This window comes from Hemiscyllium ocellatum, chromosome 13, assembly GCF_020745735.1.
Source record: "Hemiscyllium ocellatum isolate sHemOce1 chromosome 13, sHemOce1.pat.X.cur, whole genome shotgun sequence".
In the NCBI taxonomy this organism is placed as follows: domain Eukaryota; kingdom Metazoa; phylum Chordata; class Chondrichthyes; order Orectolobiformes; family Hemiscylliidae; genus Hemiscyllium; species Hemiscyllium ocellatum.
Genome location: NC_083413.1, coordinates 19,063,868 through 19,075,063, shown reverse-complemented (window position 1 = coordinate 19,075,063; position 11,196 = coordinate 19,063,868). Strand labels below are relative to the sequence as shown.

At 37.7% G+C, this 11,196-nt stretch overlaps 1 pseudogene; it reads right to left on the bottom strand.

Annotated features, from left to right (window-relative positions):
• Positions 1-1,398: 1,398 nt before the first annotated feature.
• On the bottom strand, positions 1,399-6,697 carry LOC132821682 (extracellular calcium-sensing receptor-like; annotated as a pseudogene).
• Positions 6,698-11,196: the final 4,499 nt, after the last annotated feature.

Below are 11,196 nucleotides of genomic sequence, written 5' to 3'. Positions count from 1 at the left end.
GTGGTAATCAAAGTGCCCAGGAGGTGGATTGAAACTTAGATATTGTAATAAAGGTTAGCCCATACAATTTATCTGTGTACCTCTGCTATTTCAAAAACTGACAGCTAAACGGTGACAATGACTGATCCATGGAAGATGTAAATTTTTTTTTCACTTATGGATCAAATGAAGTAGGAATTCACCTTCAAAGCAATATTACCATCCACACATCCAGTTCCTAAGGTTACATCCCTCCATCCTAGGATTGGCATCATCAAGGATTGTTGAATTGTCCCTCCTGGGCCACTCACCACACCCAAGATAGTGTATTTTAAAAAAAGGTCGACAAATATCTTTTCATCCAGGATTGTTGACTTCTCCCACACTCAGAATTCAGTTCAAAGCAATGAAGCTTGATAAGTTAGACTTCCAAATCAAGCACCTTCATTCAGTCTATGAAAGATTTTCTTGCTGATGAGATAAGCATCTTGTGTGTTTAATAATGCTTTCTATAATTTTGCCCACAAATGGGCACCAACATTTCTGTCATCTTTTGTTAAGAAAACACGTCATTTCTATGGATACATATTGTTGCAAAGTGCATGAATAAGGAAAATGTGTTGAAACATAAACTTCTAGTCTCCAGAGCATTTATTCAATGTAGAAAACCAAGTGTGTAATAGTCTGTAAAGAAAACAAACATTTCAAGAAGGGTTTATTAAATTAGGTGATTGCAGTGTGAAACTTATAGCTGTGATTTACAGGACCTCAGTGAGAAGCTTTGTAATACATTTTAGCAAAAGCATTTTTTGTACAGAATAAGCATGCAAGGCGTGTGGTTTATCAACAGAAGTGTCACCATTAAAAGAGGGAAAAGTAAATTATTTGTGTACTCACTTGGGAAAAGAATATAAAATGAATTTTGAAACAGGAAGAATATCTACTTTTCCATTTTGTCACCAAAACTATGATCTGAAGATTCCAAATCATCCTCATCCCCAACACCACCATTCTCTCACCCTCTCTCCACAAACCCCACAATGTCAAAGGAGCACATTTTTAGGGACATGTTTGTGAAATCAATGCAGGATAGGTAATGGCGCCAGGTTTCAGCACTGATATTTTTGGACAGATAAAGCAATTTTCAAATCAAAATTCCACACAATAAAAAATTCAAGGAACAGGAAGGGAACTAAAGTCATAACATTTCAATAAATATGGGTTACTCACGATTTTCATTCCCATGAAATGAAAGTCAGGGGAGATGTATAAAATTGCCCAAAATATCAGTTCAACTTCAAAACTCCTCTTCCATTGTTTGATTATGTAAAATTGGTGCTGTAAAAATGTAAAATTGGTGCTTACTGGCTGTCCTAATGGAATTACCACTCACTACTTTTATGACAAATTAATTACCTTCTAAAATATCTGTACCTCATCGAAAATTTCAAAGTTTTTTTTGGAAGCCACTGAGCCTATCATGTTCCTCTTTGTATTGTTTTCTTTCTTCAGAAGAATAAGATAACATTTTGGAGCAAAAATGCAAATAAGTAGACCAAAGCTGGATGCCAAAATAGCAAATACTTCAACCGCCACAGCATATTTCCCTGGTGAACTAATGTAAGCTGGAATGAAAGTTATCCAAACTGCACAGAAGATAAGCATGCTAAACGTTATGTGTTTCGCTTCATTGAAGTTGTCTGGAAGTTGTCGCGCTAGAAAAGCTACCACAAAACACACGCAGGATAGAAATCCAATATAACCAAGCACACAATAGAAGGCTAACGAAGAACCTACATTACATTCAAACACGATTATCTCATTAGAGTGACTAGTGTTTTTCAATGGATAAGGTGGAAATGCAATTAACCAGGCAGTACATATTACACATTGTACCAGTGTGAGGATGTAAATCATCAGCCGTTGTTGTTTTGGTCCAAACCACTTCATCATATTATTGCTGGGAAATGTTGCTTTGAACGCCATCACCACGACAATTGTTTTTACTCAATACACAAGATATGCAAAGAATAAAACTAATACCAAATGCTACATGGCAGAGCATACAAGTCCAAATGAAAGGTTCACCGATGAATGTAATTGAAGACAGAAAACAGAGTGTCAGGGCAAAAAGAAGCAGGAAGCTTAACTCGGAGTTATTAGCTTTAACAATCGGAGTGTGTCTATGGATGTAAAATATTATGAAACACCCCGACAGTGGTGGAAGCTCCCAGTAACGCCAGTGTCATCAGAATGATTCCCATTGTCTCAAAAAAAGGAAAGAAACTCAATTTTCTTTGGAATGCACTGATCCCGTCTTTCATTAGATTTGAGTTCCAATGGACATTTTATGCAATGAACTGAATCTGAAAAGACAAACAACACAAGACTTGGTCATTATATGATGAATCGTAACACCCTTGCTGTAATTCAGACGTCAAACCTATGCATTCATTTCTTTGGTATAGGTAATGATGTTTTCTTACCAGTTGTGTTACTAATTTCACCTTGTGCACATTGTATGCAATCAAAGCAGCAAATAGGGTGCCCTTCTCTTCCTGCTTTCCTTGTTCCTCGATGACAGCTTTCAGAGCAAACTGCTTTAGGAATCTGATGAGGAATACAATGGTGGAGAAATATTAATAATTCCATATAGCAAATGTACAGCATTCAGTCTAATGTACAGGGAGAAAGCTACTCATGTTTCATTTATTTGGGCAGTACTTTTAAAAATATTTTTGCAGTGTGACTACATTATATCAATTTTAAAACTATTTGAAAGTACTTGGGATAGATTTTAAGTTACAGAAGCAGAACATTTTTAGTGAAATCAGATTCACATTATAGCATGTGGAGTTGCTTCATATATTGTTTAAGAAAAGATAATAAATAGGATGAAAACTATTTGTACTAATTCTGTTTAATGGCTAAAATGAAACCCAGATTCAGCAGTAAAAATGATTTTCTTAATTGATTCATGCAATGGGGCAGTCACTGCCCAATCAGCATTTATTATCCTTTGACCTGCCTTCTTGAGCTGTTACAATCCTTTTACTGTACTTAGACCCATAATGTCAGAAAGGAATAAGATCCTAGATTTTCCTTCACTTTTTAAGGATGTGAAGGAATAGGCGTACACTTGCAAATCAAGAATGGGGAGTGACTGTGTGGCAAAATTGCAGGTTGCCATGTTCCAATGTACTTGCTGCCAATGTTCTTCTGAATGACAATGGCTACGGGATTGGGAAGCACAGTCTGAGGAGCATTGTTGAATTTCTGCTGTGTATTTTGTAGATGCTGCTACTGAACTTTGCTTGTAGGGAGGTGGGGTGAATGTTTGTGAATCTGGTGCCAAACAACAGGGCTGTTTTTTTTCACCAGGTAGTTTCAAGCTTCTTGAGAACCATTGGATCTGCACCTATCCGGGAAAGTTGGAGTATTCCATCACAGTACTGTGTCTTATAGGTGGTGGTTAACTTTTGGAAAGTCCACAGGTGAGTTACTTGCTGCAGGTTTCCTCATTGCTGACCTGCTTTTCTGTCCACATAACTTATATGACTAGTCCAGTTCAGTTTCTAGTCAATAGTAACAGCTAGGATATTGATAGTCAGGAAATCGCTGATGCCGATGCCAATCAATATCATATAGAAATTAATAGACCCTCCATTGTTGGCGATAGTCATTGCTTGGCACTTGGGTGGCAAAAATATGTTAGCAAATAAGATGAATATACCAATAATGCCCCTTGATATCAAACTAATGAATCCATTGCTCTCTGAATAATTTTTCAAACCTATTCAGCTACATTTCAGTATGTTTCGGTGTTTACATCTTTGTTTGTTAATTTAAAATATAGTGACATTTATTAACTCTTGCTCTTTAACTGAAAATTGTTTACTTTTTGTCAATTTTAATACATCAGTTATGTGTAAAATCTGGTGTGATTGAAGTGAGTGCATATAAAATATTTTTCACATCCTGTGGGGTTGATCAAGCAAGTGATCTTTGAATGGTGAGCAGAAATTTTCCACCCAAGAATGCCTGTTAGGTTGCAACTTTACTCGGTATCAGGGAATGGGCAGCAGTGGTTGGCTGCCTATTTGATGCAACCACCAGTTTGCTTTTCCATATCAGATAAGCGAACTTGAAATTAAAAATCAGTTAGCACTTAAAATGGAAAATTTCTGCATAAATCTTACCGACTTCTGACCGCCACTCCAAACAATTGCCTCTTCTGTTATTGAAAATTCTGCTCCCGAACGTGCTGATCCATCATAGTGTCCAACATTTACAATGTCAATATCACCAAGGGCATTTGGTTGCCAGTTTTACAATGTCATATGTTGCGACAGGATCTCCATTTTCATCAAAATAAACTTTTTCACCAATCTTGTTTACGAAATTCACTGTTTCTCATGTAGTACAATAACTTTAAATGAAATAAAATGGGAATACATTTATGCTAATTTTAAATGTTCAACTGTGAATTCTGCCACAATGCATATTTATGTAAATGTAGTCATGAAACTACGTTAAATGTTCCTCACCTGCCATGGTTGAAAGTTTGAAAGACTTGCACAACTCCCATTGGAGAAAGGTCCTTCCCCAATTTTACATGACACCATATTGTGAAGTGCATGAGCTATCGCATAAGTTGCTTTGTACACATTGTAAGTCACTCTGTACTGCCACACATCAGTAAATTCATTTTGGACATTCTGTAAATGTTCTCTCCCTGTGCATTCCTTAAGCTCTGGTTCAGTTTCTCGAGGACTTTTTGATTCCACCACTCAGACTGCAGCCAAAGCAACTTTCCCAAAACTTTCTCACCAAGAGGTTCCCTGGATACAAGGATGGATGGACTTTCATTAGGAATTCCCTCAACCCTGGTATAATGACTTTGCGAATTGCAATTCCAATTGTACCAGTAGCAATCTTTTTACTTTCTTCTGGAGGAAGAAGCAACGTGGAAACCCATGATTCACTTCCAATCCATTGTATGCCGCTGACATTTTGTCTATTCATTTCTTTTAGAAGAACACCCATATTTGATTCACCCACAAAAGCAATGACAACTTTTGTCGAAGATGCTTTTATGGTGTCAATTGTTTTCAGTAACTTATCTCGTGAATGTGTTTTATGAAATGATTCGGAAAAAGCGATGCAAACACCTAATTGTTGGACTGCTTCTTCAAATGCATGCATTCCAAAGTTTCCATAGTCATCATCACTCTTAACTGTCCCAATCCAGGTCCATCCGAAATGCTTCACCAGCTGGGCTAATGCTCTAGCCTGATAGTAATCACTCGGTATTGTTCGAAAAAATGATGGGTATTCCTTTCTATTGCTCAGGCACGTACAAGTAGAAAAATAGCTAACCTGTTAAAAAATAGTGGCAACATTTGCATTTTGACTACAAACTTGTAGTTGTTTCTGATATCAAGGCATAGATATTGTTTGAATCGAGCAAAGCTTTGAAACTCGCGACATGCTTATGGGATTGGTCTATCTTAAACGCATAATAAACTACTTATTTAATAATGGCTGGATTGATTACTCATAAATAAAGTTAACTCATGATAGCACATGATAGGAACCCAGCAAAATATTGACAAATAGATGCACTAAAGCAAAACACTGTTGGGCACTTGTGCGCAGTGGGAACATACCAACCTGTGGATCAAAGGCCATCTCACCTTTCCCAGAGGTTGCGATAGCATCATTGGACAGGTTGATCAAAAAATCAAGTAAGACTCTGATACAGTAAATTCGTTAGTTTAATTACTTATGAAGTGGTTCATTTAGCATGTATACAATCTCTTATGATGAAAGGGTGAAAGTGGAGCAGTGCTGATGTCACTATGGCAAACTGTGAAAAGTAAATTAAGGGAATACATCTAGAATAGAAAGACAGCCCCAGTAATGGTGACCATGTAACTATGTCACGTCAAGCCTAAATGTGACTCCATGTAATGTGATTCACTTTTAATCACTGCTCACAGATGATCTAGAAACCAGTTCAGCTCAAGATTAACTGGGGACTGGAAGCAAACATTGATTTTGTCAGCACTCTGTATCTCATGAAATAAGAATGAACTAAATTTGCCAATCTTTCAGAAGCATTTTTGAAAGTTTCCTTTATCATATTTTACGTCTTTTTATCAATAGATTTCTGAAATGAGATGTTCAAAAACAGAATCATCACAATGATAATAATCAACTGGTTATGATGCTGTAACTACACCAAGTCAAAAGGAATCAATTGTAATTGTACTGGGCACTCAGACAATCCTAATAGAATATTCTATTGCGAATGCAAATGAAGATCCTGGAATGTTTTGAATCACCAAAGAAGTTCCAAACTTTGCAAATGTGGATTAAATGACACATACAACATTGTATACCATTCAACCAAAATTTGTTTACTCTGCACAAACAATTTAATAATGCCAGATCTTACCATAGGGATTCTGAAGGTACCGATGGAAGGTGCTATGGCTAAAGACTGCGTGGATCCAGAATCAGCAACAATTGCAGAAACAATGGAGGATTTTTTGCAGTTACCAGTGGAAGTGTTTACCTCAGGGCTGTTTAGAAACTCCAAAGCTGCTTTTAATGATAACTGGGGCAAATTACAAGAATCGTATATGCGGTATCCCAGAGTAACCCCAGGAAGCAGAGTTGTATCATTGTTTATTTCCTCAATTGCAAAAATCATTGCCATGGCAAAACGGAAAGGTCTGAACTGAAAGCTGCGGAGAAGATGGAGAAACAAGACTTTTTTAAAAAACATAGAAAGTAGCAATGCAGTCATATTAGAGGGAACCACAGAATAGCTGTTCTTTGATATAATTCCAGATAGTAGTAATACCATTGTCTCCAAACTGGAAATTGATGAATCAATACCCCAATGGAGAGCCTTAAGTTCAAAATCTGACTTGACATTCAGCAAAGCCATGAGAACGTACCCAATTTCAAATAAAATGTTAAGGAGATACATAGATCCAATAGAAATATTTAGAAGAAAAGCAGGAGATCTCTCAAAATGATTTAACTGATAATTATTACTCATTCTAAAATGGAGCAATTAATAGAACCCACCAACCTGAGGCATTTTGCCGGCTCCAGTTGATTGCTGAATGAGAGGTCCGGATACTTAACGTGGTAATGCACTCCAAAAATTCCACCCAACATGATATCTCCATCTTTGGACAAGCCCAGTAAATCAAACCTACCCCAACGTTTGCAAACCTGATCATTACTGGACTGTGCTAGGGCAACAGCAGAAATTACTACTAAAATGGAGAAAGAATACATTTTTGTCAGTGCGAGAAACTATCCTTGGCTCAGTAGGGTGAGTCTGTTTTATAAGCTCTTGCTACTTTCATGAAAATTGTGTTCACGTATGCCTAACTGATTGTAATCTCTGCTGAATATCAACATATTATTTGACTAATCCCTTAAGAAAACACATCACCATTTAGTCAACATGAGACTCATGAAGATAATTCACTGCAATTGACACCTGTGCACCTTCAATCCAATTACAGATTTAAAGCACTGGAAATATATGGAAAACCAGGCAGAATCTGCATAGAGAAACACCGTCAATATTTGAATTCAATGAATCCTCAGAAATTCTAAAGTAGTCTTCCAGTAGAAAATAGAGTGGATATTTAGGTCCACAATATGTCAAGTTACTACAGGTTCAGGTCCTGGAATTGCTAGCAATGGGAATTGCCCCAGTATCCAACTTTAGGTGTCCCCATATTGTGTGGAACCATGTTAACTCTGAATGAGTCATTGTTCATTGTGTATCTCGCAAATGTGCAAATGTGCTAAAGATCGCAATTTCTTTAATTGAAAAGTGCCTGCTCTATTTCAAATAATTTAGAAGGACAAGAGATCTCAAACACTTTCATGGCAGGTTAAGCAAGCTGTATAACGTTGCGACTATGCAGTGGCTTTATGAGTGGTATGTTTCATGGACAGGATGCAGTCTCAGCCCAGAAATACCTCCTGGACTGTACACAATATCATGCTTAAATTTCAGTGCCCGATAGCTTGACAATGTTGTCCTTGCTGATGAAATGCTGGCTGCACTACTGGAAGCACCAAAGGCACATACAGTAAACACACAACCGACTTCATCAGCAAGGACAAAGTGGTCAAGCTAGTGGACCTATGCCTTACCACCCACTTCACAAACCTACAGACAAACCATAACATCTCCGATATCAGCATTCATAGCAGAGGCAGTAATGCAGAGACTTGAACAAACAGCTCTGCCACTCATCCAACCTAAACTTTGGGTCAGTCACTTGGATGACACCTTTGTCATCATTAAATGAGACAACTTACAAGAAAGCTCAATACCATCCATAATATCCTTACTGGCATAAAATTCATGAAAGAGGAGGAAAACAATGACAAACTGCCATTTTGAGATGTTGCAATAGAGCGAACAGTCAACTTCAAACCAGCATCTGCAGGAAAACAACACATATGGATCAAATACTGAACTACAGAAGCAATCATCCCAACACCCATAAATGAAGCTGCATTTGAACGTTATTTCAACGAGCCACCACACACTGCAGCACAAAGGAATTATGAAGAGCAGAGGAAAAACTACTCAACACCATATTCAAAAAGTATAGGTACCCAATGAACACAGTCCACCAAATTCTCAGCAACAAACCCAAACAAGCAGACAAAACATGCCCAGAAACCCTAGCCACTCTCCCCATCAAAGGCATCTTGGAAATGACTGCCAGACGACTCAGATCTCTTGGCATCATGGGAGTCCACACACCCACCAGCAGCTAATGAACTTAAAATATCTAACACAGACAACAAGCAAAACGAACATCGTTTACAAAATACCGTTCAAGAATTGCAATAAACACTACATTGGACAAACAGGCAGAAAACTAACGTGCAGGATACATGAACATCAAGTAACCACAAAAAGACATGACCCACTATCACTACTATCCTTACTTAAAGATGAGGAAGGACACCACTTTGTTGATTGGGACAACACATGCATCGTAGGACAAGCCAAACAGAGACAAGTACAAAAATTCCTAGAAGCATGGCATTCCAACTGGAACTCGATCAACAAACACATTGATTTGGACCCCATCCACCACTCTCTGAGCAAAAGAACAGGAAATGACATCAACACAGGAAATAACATCACCAACCCAAGGAAACCTAAGCACATAAATAGAAAGCAGGACATAACACCAGCACTTCACCGAAGGCTCTCTGATGATGTTACCCAGTATGGTGACGAAACACCTGAAAATGAACTTTCAAGCTCAGTGAGCAAACTTACATCTGTATTTGGATTTTCTTAAGGTGCTTGATAAGGTTTCATACATTGGACTACTTAGTAAGATAAGAGCCTGTGTTGTTAGTGATAGTACATGAGCATGGATAGAAGATTGAATAACAAACAAAAGGCAAAGAGTTCAGACAAGCAAGTATTTTCATGATGTCAACCGGTAGTGTGCCAATGTGTTCAATACAAGCACCACAATTATTTGCATTAAAGTAATGACTTGGGATGAGGACATCAAAGTAGGTTTGGGGATGACACAAAAATGGATTCAATGTCACGTGGTGAGGATGACGCAAAGACTCTGCAGAGGGATATGGAGAGCTTAAGTGAGTTAGCAAAAATTTGGCAGATGGAATAATGTAGGGAAATGTCAGATCACGCACATTCACCATTTAAATAATATTCAGTTCTTCTATTCTACTTGCCAAAGACTGCAGAAAGGGATTTGAGAGTGCTCGTTCATGAATCACAAACAGCTCACGTCCAAGTTTAGAGCTTACTATAGAAGGCAAAAGGAATATGGGAGCCTTATCTGAGGAAAGAACAACTAATATCAAAAGCATGCAGAGAACATTCATCTGGTGATATCAAGTAGGGAAGTGTTGCCTTATGAGTAGAGGTTAAGTAGATTGGGACTATACTCATTGGAATATAAAAGAATGACAAGAGACCTTATTGAAATATAAACGATGCTTTGGGATCTTCACTGAGTTGGTGTGGAAAGGTTACTTCCCTTTTGTGCGAGGTTCCAGGAGAAGAATAAAAGTTTTTAGAATAAGAGGTCACACACTTAAGACTGAGAAGAGGAGGAATTTCTTCTCAGAGAATTGTGAAACTGTGGAATTCTTTCCATAGAGATCTGTTGAGGTTGTGTCAATCAGTCTATTCACGATCTTCCATCAATGAGGAAATCAAATGTTTGGTGAAAAGGCAGGAAAGTGGAGATGAGTTTATAAATTAAATGCTGAAGCAGAATCAATGAGCAAAATGACTTAGTTCCGGTCTTGTATCATATGGCCTTATTGGCTTAATTTCAATTACTTCAGAAGCAAAAACATGACTCTAAAGCTTCTAAGAAAACCATGCATAGTGTCATAGAGGTGTACAGCACAGAAACAGATCGTTCAATCCACCAATTATCTAAAATAAATGTAATTGCATTTGCCAACCTTTGGCCAATATTCCTCTAAACCATTCCTGTTCATTTTCCCATCCAGATGCCGTGTAAATGTTGTAATTTTACTAGCACTTCCTCACCATCATATTGCCACATAGGTCCTTTTAAATCTTCCCCTCTCACCTTAAAATTATGCTCTCCAGGCAGCAGTGATTGAGTGAATCGTTCGAGGAATGTAAGGATAGAGGAGTGCACTTAAATAGCAAATCAGGAGGCAAAATGGGACATGAGATAACTTTGGCAAATAGGGTTAAGGCGAATTCAAAAAGGTTTTACAAATATATTAAGGACAAGTAGTAACTAGGGAGAGAACAAGGCCCCTTAAAGATCAACGAGGACACCTACGTATGGAACCATAGGAGATGCATGACACTAATTGAGTATTTTGCAGAAGTGTTTACTCAAAAGACTTGATTGATTGATTTATTTTTTGCCATGTGTACCGAAGTACAGTGAAAAGCTTTGTATATGAGAAAAACAGGCAGGTCATAGTAAGCAAGGATGGACAGATCAGAAAGACTTAGACAGAGGCATGCTGGTTACATTGCATAGAGTGTTCACTTGGCCAGAATTTTTACACATTTAGAATTTAAGTTAGAAGTGTAGAAATGTTATAAGAAATGTTAGAGTTAGATCTTCTGCAGAGAGCTTGCAAGGAGTTGTAAAATGTGGACACCATCTTGGATAGGGA